This window comes from Triticum dicoccoides, chromosome 5B (assembly GCF_002162155.2).
Source record: "Triticum dicoccoides isolate Atlit2015 ecotype Zavitan chromosome 5B, WEW_v2.0, whole genome shotgun sequence".
Taxonomy (NCBI): domain Eukaryota; kingdom Viridiplantae; phylum Streptophyta; class Magnoliopsida; order Poales; family Poaceae; genus Triticum; species Triticum dicoccoides.
The window spans coordinates 491,349,311-491,361,688 of record NC_041389.1 but is presented as its reverse complement, the minus strand read 5'-3'; positions in this window follow the sequence as shown (position 1 = coordinate 491,361,688).

Genomic DNA, 12,378 nt, shown 5'->3' with positions numbered 1-12,378 from the left:
TGGATAGTTTTAGCCCAAATTAGCTTAGTTTTTAGGCGGTTCATCGTCTTGACTTTCGGCGGCGGTGATGACGACGCTGAACAAAGTTTCTTCAGATCCTACTCCGATGAGGCGATTGGTCCTATGGTTGGGGATGGATTTGGAATTCAGTTTGTTGAAGCAAGGATGGCGTGGCAGCGGCGGCATCCTCGTGGTGGACCTGTGTCCTCAGGCTCTGCCGTTGCGACGACGTTTGCTCCAGCGCCCACGCGGAGCTTGGGGGGTAGTCCAAGAGTGGATGCAGATTGTGGTCTGCTTCGACGGCATCTCGAAGATGGTGGATCGTGTGCTGGGTTCATGGTACGTGGATTGTAGGTACGGTTTCCTCCTTTGACATCTTAGTCATGTGGGGCTGCCAGATCTGGAGTTTGATGGCATGTCCGGAGGGTTGCCCCGGCCTGATTCGTTCAACGTAAATGGTTTCGCCTTTAAAGAGTCACCTTGAAGGTCTGCAAAGCTGCATGTCAGTGATGGAACCACGTTAAGCTCAGGTATGAAGGTGATCCGTCATTTTTTTCTTTTGGTGGCTGCTGTTGTGGTGCCAGAGGCATGTGACGGACGTCGGTGTCAAGCTCAGATGTTTCTTTAGTCTTGTCTGTAATTTTACTTCTTGGTTGTTGTTCCTTTGTGCAAAGGCTAGCGTTCTGCTATTTTTTCTGATTTGCCAGGCCAGTATGTACGTGACTTGTACTATGATCCTTATGATATAAATGAGACACGTATTACCTTGCAAAAGAAAGATGTCGTGTATTCTCGTCACAAGTTTACAGCTGCCTCTAAAACAGACTTGCAGTACCGCATTTTTTTTACGGTATGGGTTTGCGGCATGTGTTCCGGCCCACCGCAAGTGGTACCACAAATTCGTTTTAGTTGAGGCAAAAATCATTATTTTGAACAATATAATTTAAATACAACGGCAATATAAATCAAATTTATTAATATGTTATAACATAATACAATACAATAATCCTCTCAATTACAACAAATGTTCAAAACGGAATAATTGAAACAATAACAACATCGTCCTGAATTGAAGAATTGTTCAAATCATAGATGAATACAAATAAGATCAAACAAAAGGGAGTCTATCTCTAATACAGTTGCCACTGGTGCTCAATAAGATCATTGCCTTGGTGTGTGCATTGTCTTCAATCTGCCGGTAGGTCTCAACAAATGCAGTGATCTCATATTGGTCCCTAGTAGGCTTGACATGGCTACCAATATTGTCACAGAAAAACTCTAAATTTAAATCCCTTTCACCCCCATGATCATGTTGTGTAGAATTACACATGCAATCATGATATTTGAGAGGAAATTCTTATCCCGGAAAAGAGTTGGACCTCGAACAATGGCAAATTAAGCTTGCAACACACCAAATGCCCTCTCAATATCTTTTCGGCCTGCTTCTTGTGCTTGGGCGAAAATAGTTTAATTTCCGCCTTCTGGCTTACAAATTATCTTCACGAATGTTGCCCACGAAGGATAAATATCATCGACAAGATAATACCCCCCATGTTATAATCATGTCCATTAACGGTGTAGCTGCAAGCCGGAGTATTTCCACTAGTTAGCTGCGCAAAAACATGTGATCTATGCAATACATTGAGAGACCTCGACAATCCAAAGAAACAATGCCCAATCCACAATGTTGATGTATAAATGTATTGCCTAGTCTCTTCCATCAGATTGGTTTTTTGATTGCATTGGCTAGAGCATGCACTTCTACACGGTATCTGATCCAAGAGGTTTCGAGTTCCAGTCCCGGCTAGCGCAATTAAATTGTAGCCCACTTTCGGTCCACGTTTAGACCTGAGAGAGCCACATGTGAGGGGGAGTGTTGACGTATAAATGCATTATCTAGTCTCTTCCCTCACATCGGTCTTTTGGTTGCATTGGCTAGAGCATGCACTTCTACACACAAGGCATGCAATGCCATGGCTTCAAGCACAATAGTGGGTTTATGTTGATGGCTCGTGTACTGTCCGACCCAAAGCCTTCAGGCAGTTCTTCCACCTCCAATGCATGCAATCCACACTCCCAAGCATGCCCGGCAGTCCTCTTGTTTCATTCATCGCCATCAACTTTTTTGTATCCTCCTCATTGGGAGCTTGGAGGTTCGGGACCAAATACCTAGACCAATGTCTTGGCAAATACCCACACACATTTGAGCGTGGCATCTTTTTCCATGCGAAGATACTCATCGGTGTAATCGGACATAATGTCATATGCTATCACTCTCATTGCCGCCGATATTTTTCGGGATGCACCGAATCCAAGCAAACTGGTCGCATTCCTCCAGCGTGTGAAGAAGCGACATTTTTGCTCCCAAGTTTAATAATGCGAACAAAAGGAGATCTACGCATTCAGTAACGCCTACGAAAGAGGTGAGTGAGATAGGTTGGTATCTCGGCAAAGTAGTCTGTCATGAACATTTTATGGTCAAGAGTTCGGTTGGGCGGAATGCAAAGATGGCCAACCGTCGATCCGCGGCGCTTCTTCTTCTTGTCGGCTTAAAATTCTTGGACGAGATGCAACAAGAGGAGGTGCTCGGCATTTTCATCAGCATCTCCTCTATGTCGGAATCATCCGACTTCGACGACGAGGATGACCACATGTGGGACCAAACACTAATAAACAAATACACTTCTATTCAAGTGAGACCAACGCTTATAGAAGACACAAATAACAAACGCATAAATGTGACTCCAACTCAGTATAATGCTTTTGTCTTTTTCCTTCCCAACCAAGTTATTTCAGTTTTATATCACAGAAAAAGAGTGAACAAATTGTACTTCCAAAACGAAGATAGACCTTGTCGTCCTACCTGATCCACGATATTGTGCAATCAATTTACCAATGTCTATTCTCATATGTTTCAATATTCGAAATATTGTGTCTGTAAAGGACTATGGTCACTAAAGATTCTCCAATGAATGATGCATGATCTTTTGTTGTATTTTTGTTATTTTTAATACTGAACCACAAGCAAAAGTCGCACGAGGGCAACTTATTTTGGCGATTTCCTAAGCCACTAAGCTAACTCCTCGTATTTTATAGTTTCACAGCAAAGGACGGGCATTGTGTTAGTATCAATAAAAGGGATAGTTACAAAGATAATGCTAATCCTCATAGATGAATCAGTATAGCAAATATCAAACAGAACCAACAAACACAGAGAGGCAACACAAGGCACATAAGTGGAAGAGGAGTTTGTAGATTTGTACTGATAGTCTGGTACATAACCTGAAATTTCTCTCAATGCCACATAGCCTGAACTTTGTTGTTTACAGTCTTCAGTTTCTGACAGGTGACGACAGCTTGGTAAATACCGCCCGCAAGATGGACCAGGAGGATGAAGGAAACAGGTAGTAGGTTCAAACTTCCCACATGATCAAACATCAACAAGGGGACTCTAACTGATACCTGCATATATACTTCAGAGACAAACTTCCCAACTAAGAAGATTCAGAGAAAAGAAACAAGATCACAGTGATCCTATCCTATATTCCTATTAAATGTGGCCATCTACTTCTATTGTGCGAATTACTTGCTCACATGACGGCCTCCACTAGAATAAAAAACCCCGAGCCCCAAATGATCGAGTTGCACTTACCTACTATGGGCATATGATATGAGGACATAGTTGTTCAAATATATATAGTTAAAAATATGACTAACTTGAGGATATGCGAACACAATAATGGCGAAACTTTCCACAAAATAATGGTCAAACTTTCCACAAAATAATAGATAAGGAAGATTGTACATTCGTCCAATACTCAAAGCAATGTTCTAATTCTATTATCATGGACGAAAGGGAAAAGCAGATAAAAAAGTGTTCTAGTCCCTTACTGACAGTTTACCTGGTTGTTGCACAAGGAAATTAAGTCGATGGTGAACTCTGTTGAGAGACAGAGAACCAAGATCAAAGAAATGTAGAGCTGTTAACAAAGAGATACTGAACTTGTGCCATGTTAAGTGAAATGTACTAATACAATATTTCTTGAACTTTAACACATTTTGGTGGAAAAAATAACCTGATTATTTTATTTTTGCAATCAAGGAGCTTTGCTTATTAGTCAACCAACTTACAAGGGTGGTGTGTACATTCTTGGAGAAAGGAGGGGACAAAATTTATCCAGAGGCATCTTCTCCTAGTGCTACTAGCTTGCTTGGCACATCTATGTGCAGCTTCATTTGCTTCACGTGGAACATGAAAGAGCGCAAATCTAGCAAAAACACCACTGAGCTCTCTAATCTCTCAGCATACAGCAGCAATATCCGCCTTGTCATACGACGAGGAGTTGAAAATATTAACAACCTCCAAAGCATCACTTTCCATGGCAATATGTATGGGATCACATCATGGCGCCTGCCTGGCCTTGATCATCATGGCTCACGTCAGCTGAGCCTTGTGAGGTAGCTTGTATAGAACTCTCCGCCCCTCAGGAGACAGTCCTGAGGAGGCCGGTCCCCTCGGGGGTCTTGGCGTCGCCCTCCTCACGAGGCTTGGCTCCTCGCGAGGGTCTTGTGTTGTTGATGTTGAAGCTGGGCCGTACCAGGCCGTCGATGAAGCCACGTGGTGGGCCGCAGGTAGGCAGGGCTAGATACCCCCGAATACAGGATGCCGACAGTAGCCCCCGGGCCCAAGGCGCGCTCGGACTTGGCTTCCAGGCGAAGCCAAAGGGCAAGTGCGGAGCGCCGCGAGCCCTAATTGCCTGCGGCCTTGATGACGTGTGGAGATCGACGGGACATGGGCGACTCCGCTTCCTCACGCTGCCTCGGCAATTGCTCGACTTGACAACTGCATGCTGCATGCAGAGAGAATGATCATTGCTGGAGATCGTGGGAGGCCGATGATTTACCTTCTCCCGGCTATAAATGTACGGGCGGTCGGAGTCCCCCCGCCCATCTCTCCTTCGTCTTGCTCCCGCCTCCTTTTCTCCTCTCCGTCTTGCTCCATGGCACCGATCAGAAGGTATTCCGCGACTGAGAAGGGGAAGGCCCCCCGGGAGGGGCCCGATCCTCTCCCGCCGAAGAAACGGCTCCACCTTCCTCATGATGTCGGCGCGGGGCGAGAGGTGACCAGGCCTTGGCAATCGAGGCCTCCTCCTGGCTTCCCTCTTCCCATATATGCTCGCGCTCAGGACGAAGGAGTGCACCGACGAGAGACGCCTGACGAAGGCGGCAGGGCCGCCATTGCCCTACCGTCCGCACCACCGACCCATGCGGAGGGTAGCTCGCGCGAGTTTGTGGTGTGGGAGGCGATGCCCCCTGACACCTGGATCCGACTCCCGCGGTTCTTCGCCAACGAGCTGCCGTCGAGGGGGCCAGTTGAGCTATGGCTGCAGCACGCTGGGTGTCGCAGCTCGGCAACCGGAGCCGAAGTCGAGGTGGTGCTGCCCAAAAACGTCTTCATGACTCGGGGATGGGGTGAGATTACCCGGGCTTGCTGCGCAGAGGGAGCCCTGGCAATCCACTTCGAGTACGATGGCGCGGCCACCCTGTTCTTCAAGGTCTTCAACGAGGAGGGCGAACGGCTGGAGTGCTGCCCCGAAGGAAGCAGCTCGAGGGATGCCGCAGCGGGTGCTGGACCTGCTGCTGTCCCCTTCGGTGCTTCGTCCAGCAGCAGCGGCGACTCCTAGGAATCCAACGACTCTCCTGAGACCAGTGATTCTCCGGAGTCGAGCGACGACGGCTACGTGCCGCCGAGCTCTCGCCGAGGCCGCAACGCAGCAGCTGCTGCCGCCCGGCGTCGCCGGCGATACCGTAGGGCCTTGTAATTGCTTTTTCCTGCGCAAGATGAAGATCAGCCCTCGTGGGGTTTGTAAGGATCGGAATGCACTTAATATCGATGCTGTCTCTTTTGATCTCGCGATGGATATGCGTATTCCAATTCGGCTAGGTTCCTCCCTTTTCTTTTCCCTAGACAACGTGGCGCTCTATGCCGACAGGACCCAGTTCCCAGGCAGCCTTCAGTCGTCGCTAGTATGCCAGGTCGCAATGCCGTGGTCAAGGCTAGGAGGTGAGCGGCCCAGGGTCCGGTAAGAGCTCGTGAGACGCGATGCTCACGAGGTCCCCTTTGGCGTGCAATCAGCTGTACAGAAAATCGAAAAGGGGAGTAGAACTACCCAAGTGGAATGCGAAGCAGGGCGTACGAGGAGCGAAACAGGTGCTGCAGCGAACCGAGACTTATCTTTTTGATGTCTAGGTCCATTAGGGAGATGACGCTTGCCCTTGCGCCTGCAATATTGTTGGGCGCAGCTTGCCTTGGCCACCTTCTTGCCTCGCTCGCCTAGGTGATCTACGTCCTCGGGACCCGGCCCTCGAGCGAGCTCAGCCGCCACTGGTATGCTAGGTCATGATGTTGTGGTCAAGGCCAGGGGGTGAGGGCTGGAGAGCCATTAGGAGCTCCCGAGACACGATGCTTGGGGGCCCCCCTTTAACGCGCAAGTGACTCGCGAGGCCAGACGGTGGTTGTACAAGCTGACCCGTGGCCCTAACCGCCAGATGAACCTGCAGGTTAGATGACAGGAAAGACCGAGACCCCTGCAGAGCGGGTCCGGAGTAAAGGCGTGAGGCAAAGGCACCGAGGGCCTGGCGAGGTGGTGTACGCGGAGCAGGCCATGGACCAGAGCTCGATCCCCGGGTTTATCAGCGTTGCAGGGACGGATCCGAGCACAAGCGCCGTGCCGATGTGAGTGTCGTGCAGCGATGCGGGGATGGTATTAGTCAGCACACATGAAGGGCCGTGAGGCGGTGGTCATGGAGTGACAATCATAGATAAACTCATAGAAATGATCAAATAGTCCTGATGAATGCAAAACGATACATGCTGTAGGGACGGACCCACACGGCCTGGGGATGATGCAGCCCGAGGGGCGCCCCCAAACTGAACGAACTAGAGAGATGTCACCTGGTACCATTGCTGAAGAGGTGTTGAAATAGCCAAAAAACATGCGCCACTGGAGCCGTTCCTCATGAGCCGCTCGGGTGCCGAGCCTCAGGAGACTCGAAGGGACCGAGAGGCTCCTGAAGGTGCTCCTCCATCTCCACCAGGACCGCCTGGTGCCTGGCCTCGTAGGCCGTATGAGCGTCCCTCATGCAGCACTAACGCCTCAGCCGTGCCTGCTAGGCCGAACGGCATGCAGACATAGCTGTGAGGCGGACCCTCGCATCGGCCGACACGAGACGGCCGCATGAGCTGCCGAGACGCGGCCCTGTTGAGCCCAGAGATGTCGATGCAGACCGGAACTCCTTACTCTCGCCAGGGCAGTGAGCTGCACCACGCGACAGGCGACGATCGCCTTGCAGAACCCTTCCTTCTTGAATCTCCTTGATTGCCTTGTTGATGAACTCCTGAACGCCTGGTGCCTCATGCCTACTTCCTTCTCCTGGGAAGCATGCTCTGAAGAGCGCCTCTGCATGGTGCCCGAGCGCCTCCCTCGCGACATCGGCTAGATATGAGGCCCTCTAAAGGAGATCCCCCGAGCCCAGCCTGAGAGGAGCGTCGGGCACGCCTTCCTATGCGATGGGTGAAGGTGTCGCGTCCGGAGACGCGAGGCTCAGTGCTGCATCCTCGAGTGAAGCTTCCTCACGAGACCCTTGTCCCAGCCACAGCTTCTTCATCTTGGGGGCGACCTCAGGAGGGAAGGCACCGTCCTTGTCTTCAGGGTTCTCAACTGCCGCAGCCTGGAAGGCGCGCTAGAGGGAGCACACCGCATCCTTCTCTTGACAGGCGATCGTGATGACGCCGCCGCTTCCTGGCATCTTGAGGACGTTGTAGCCATGGTGCGTGGCCGCCATGAACTTGGCCAGTGTTGGGTACCCTAGGATGGCGTTGTAGGGCAGGTGGATGTCGGTGACGTCGAAGTCGATGAGCTTAGTGTGGTAGTTGTTGCGCTCGCCGAAGGTGACAAGGAGGCGAACTTGCCCGATTGGGTGTGTCAAACCGTCGATCACTCCTGAGAATGGCTTGGTGGGGTGAAGCTAGTAGTATGGCACCTAGAGCCTGTCAAACGTCTGAACAGATAGACCATTGAGCCCCGCTCCGCCATCGATGAGAGTTTTTATGACGACCACGTTGCTGATGATGGGGGAGCAGAGCATGGGAAGCGCGCCAGAGGTGGCCGCACACTTGAGCCAGTCTGAGGAGTCGAAGGTGATGGCGCACTTGGACCACTTGAGAGGGCGAGTTGCTTCAGGCTTGGGGAGTGTTGCATTCACCTCGTGCGCGAACTGCTTGAAGACGCGGTGGGAAGCCGGGGCCTATGAGCCGCCCAAGATGCAGGCAATGGCCCGAGGCTCCTGGAAGCCCCCTAGCCCCCTCGTCCTGGTGGTGATCTTCATTCCTTCTTGGCGGTGGAGGCAGAGGAGGCAAAGCTGCGTTGCCCTGAGGGCGATCCTCACGAGGTGCTCCCTCTAGTTGCCCTCGCAAGGCTGGCCCTGCCAGTGGTCCTCACGAGGCTGGTTGTGCCACTCCTGACGATGGTTGCAGCCGTCCCAGTGTCCTCCACCTCGGCCGCCTCCATGACCCTAGCCTCAATCGTTGCGCTCGGGGCGTCGACCGAGGCGCCCGTCACGGAGGGCCCTGAGTTCTTGGCAGTCGTTGGTGTTGTGGGTGTGGACATTGTGGAACACGCAGAACGGCCGGTTGCTCTTGGATGACTCGGGGTGGTCGCGGCCGCGCTTCGTCTCTGGCTCGGCCACAAGCACGGCTGGACCCTTGCACTTCATGTCCTTGGTTTTGGTCTTCTTGTCTTCTGGATCAGCATCAGGGAGCTCGAGGAGGGAGAGGCGTCTTTCCTCAGCCCTTGCACACTTGTTCGCCATGTTGAACATCTCCAGAGCGGTGCAGAGATCCTCGTGGATGGCGAGCTCCTCCTTCATCTTGACATCACGGACGCCATCGGTGAACACGGAGATGATGGCCTCGTCCGACACCTTGGGAATCTTAAGGCGAACGTTGTTGAAGCACTGGATATACTTCTGCAGGGTCTCTCCAGGCTGCTGCTTGATGCGGTGCAGGTCACCCGCGACCGGCGGACGGTCGCGAGTGCCCTGGAAGTTGGCGATGAAGCGGCTGCACATTTCCTCCCAGGAAGAAACCGACCCCTCGATTAGGTTCAGGAGCCAAGAACATGCGCCATCCTTCCATTGGGAACTAGTTTGCCATGATGTTCTTGTCGCCGCTGGCCGCCTCGATGCTCAGCTCATAGAGCTGCAGGAACTCGGCTGGGTAGGCGGTGCCGTCGTAGCGCGGAGGCAGGTCAGGCTTGAACTTGCTTGGCCAGACGACGTTGCGGAGCTCCGGAGTGAATGCGCGGCATCCTGCCGTGGCCACCGGAGGTCTTCGAGGGGTGGAAACTGATCCTGGTGCACGCTCACCGCCACCTCCTGCGCCGGTACGCGGGCCTGGTGCTGGGGCGCTGGAAGCACGCGCGCTTCCCCCTGTGGCCATGACAACCCACAAGTGTGTTGGAAATATGCCCTAGAGGCAATAATAAAATGATTATTATTATATTTCCTTATTCATGATAATTGTCTGGTATTCATGCTATAATTGTGGTATCCGGAAATCGTAATACATGTGTGAATAAATAGACCACAACATGTCCCTAGTAAGCCTCTAGTTGACTAGCTCGTTGATCAACAGATAGTCATGGTTTCCTGACTATGGACATTGGATGTCATTGATAACGGGATCACATCATTAGGAGAATGATGTGATGGACAAGACCCAATCCTAAGCATAGCACAAGATCGTATAGTTTGTTTGCTAGAGCTTTTTCAATGTCAAGTATCTTTTCCTTAGACCATGAGATCGTGTAACTCCCGGATACCGTAGGAGTGCTTTGGGTGTACCAAACGTCGCAACGTAACTGGGTGACTATAAAGGTATACTACGGGTATCCCCGAAAGTATCTGTTGGGTTGACACGGATCGAGACTGGGATTTGTCACTCCGTATGATGGAGAGGTATCTCTGGGCCCACTCGGTAATGCATCATCATAATGAGCTCAATGTGACCAAGTGTTTGGTCACGGGATCATGCATTACGGTACGAGTAAAGTGACTTGCCGGTAACGAGATTGAACGAGGTATTAGGATACCGACGATCGAATCTCGGGCAAGTAACGTACCGATTGACAAAGGGAATTGTATACGGGGTTACTCGAATCCTCGACATCGTGGTTCATCCGATGAGATCATCGTGGAACATGTGGGAGCCAACATGGGTATCCAGATCCTGCTGTTGGTTATTGACCGGAGAGTCATCTCGGTCATGTCTGCGTGTCTCCCGAACCCGTAGGGTCTACACACTTAAGGTTCGGTGACACTACGGTTGTAGAGATATTAGTATGCAGTAACCCGAAAGTTGTTCGGAGCCCCGGATGAGATCCCGGACGTCACGAGGAGTTCCGGAATGGTCCGTAGGTGAAGAATTATATATAGGAAGTCAGGTTTCGGCCATCTGGAAAGTTTTGGGGGTCACCGGTATTGTACCGGGACCACCGGAAGGGTCCCGGGGGTCCACTGGGTGGGGCCACCTATCCCGGAGGGCCCCATGGGCTGAAGTGGGAAGGGGAACCAGCTCCTGGTGGGCTGGTGCGCCCCCTTTGCCCCCCTGTGCCTAGGGTTGGAAACCCTAGGGGTGGGGGCGCCTCCACTTGGCTTGGGGGGCAAGCCACCCCCTTGGCCGCCATCCCCCCTTGGAGATTGGATCTCCTAGGGCCTGCCCCCCCTAGGGGCCCTATATAAAGAGGGGGTAGGGAGGGCTGCACACCCATGCTCCTGGCGCCTCCTCTCCCTCTGCTACATCTCTCCCTCTCGTAGAGCTTGGCGAAGCCCTGCCGAGATCGCTGCTGCATCCACCACCACGCCGTCGTGCTGCTGGATCTCCATCAACCTCTCCTTCCCCCTTGCTGGATCAAGAAGGAGGAGACGTCTTCCCAACCGTACGTGTGTTGAACGCGGAGGTGCTGTCCATTCAGCACTAGGATCATCGGTGATTTGGATCACGACGAGTACGACTCCCTCAACCCCGTTCTCTTGAACGCTTCCGCTCGCGATCTACAAGGGTATGTAGATGCACTCCTCTCTCTCGTTGCTAGATGAACTCCATAGATTGATCTTGGTGAAGCGTAGAATTTTTTTATTTTCTGCAACGTTCCCCAGCAGTGGCATCATGAGCTAGGTCTATGCGTTGTTTCTTTGCACGAGTAGAACACAAATTTGTTGTGGGCATAGATGTTGTCAATCTTCTTGCCACTACTAGTCTTATCTTGTTTCGGCGGCATCGTGGGATGAAGTAGCCCGGACCGCTACGTGAGATAGGTTCCACCGACTGACATGCACTAGTTGCATAAGGTGGCTAGCGGGTGTCTATCTCTCCCACTTTAGTTGGAGCGGATTCGATGAAAAGGGTCCTTATGAAGGGTAAATAGAAATTGGCATATCATGTTGTGGCTTTTACGTAGGTAAGAAACGTTCTTTGCTAGAACCCTATTGCAGCCACGTAAAACATGCAACAACAATTAGAGGACGTCTAACTTGTTTTTGCAGCATATGCCTTGTGATGTGATATGGCCAAAAGTTGTGATGAATGATATATATATGTGATGTATGAGATCATGTTCTTGTAATAGGAATCATGACTTGCATGTCGATGAGTATGACAACCGGCAGGAGCCATAGGAGTTGTCTTAATTATTGTATGACATGTGTGTCAATGATTAAACGCCATGTAATTACTTTACTTTATTGCTAAACTGTTATCCATAGTAGTAGAAGTAATAGTTGGCGAGCAACTTCATGGAGACACGATGATGGAGATCATGATGATGGAGATCATGGTGTCATGCCGGTGACGAAGATGATCATAGCGCCCCGAAGATGGAGATCAAAGGAGCTATATGATATTGGCCATATCATGTCATTATTTGATTGCATGTTATGTTTATCATGTTTTTGCATCTTGTTTACTTAGAATGATGGTAGTAAATAAGATGATCCCTCATAATAATTTCAAGAAAGTGTTCCCCCTAACTGTGCGCCGTTGCGAAAGTTCATTGTTTCAAAGCACCACGTGATGATCGGGTGTGATAGATCCTAACGTTCACATACAACGGGTGTAAGACAGATTTACACATGCATAAACACTTAGGTTAACTTGACGAGCCTAGCATGTACAGACATAGCCTCGGAACACAAGAGACCGAAAGGTCGAACATGAGTCGTATGGAAGATACGATCAACATGGAGATGTTCACCGATGATGACTAGTCTGTCTCACATGATGATCGGACACGACCTAGTTGAATCGGATCATGTATCACT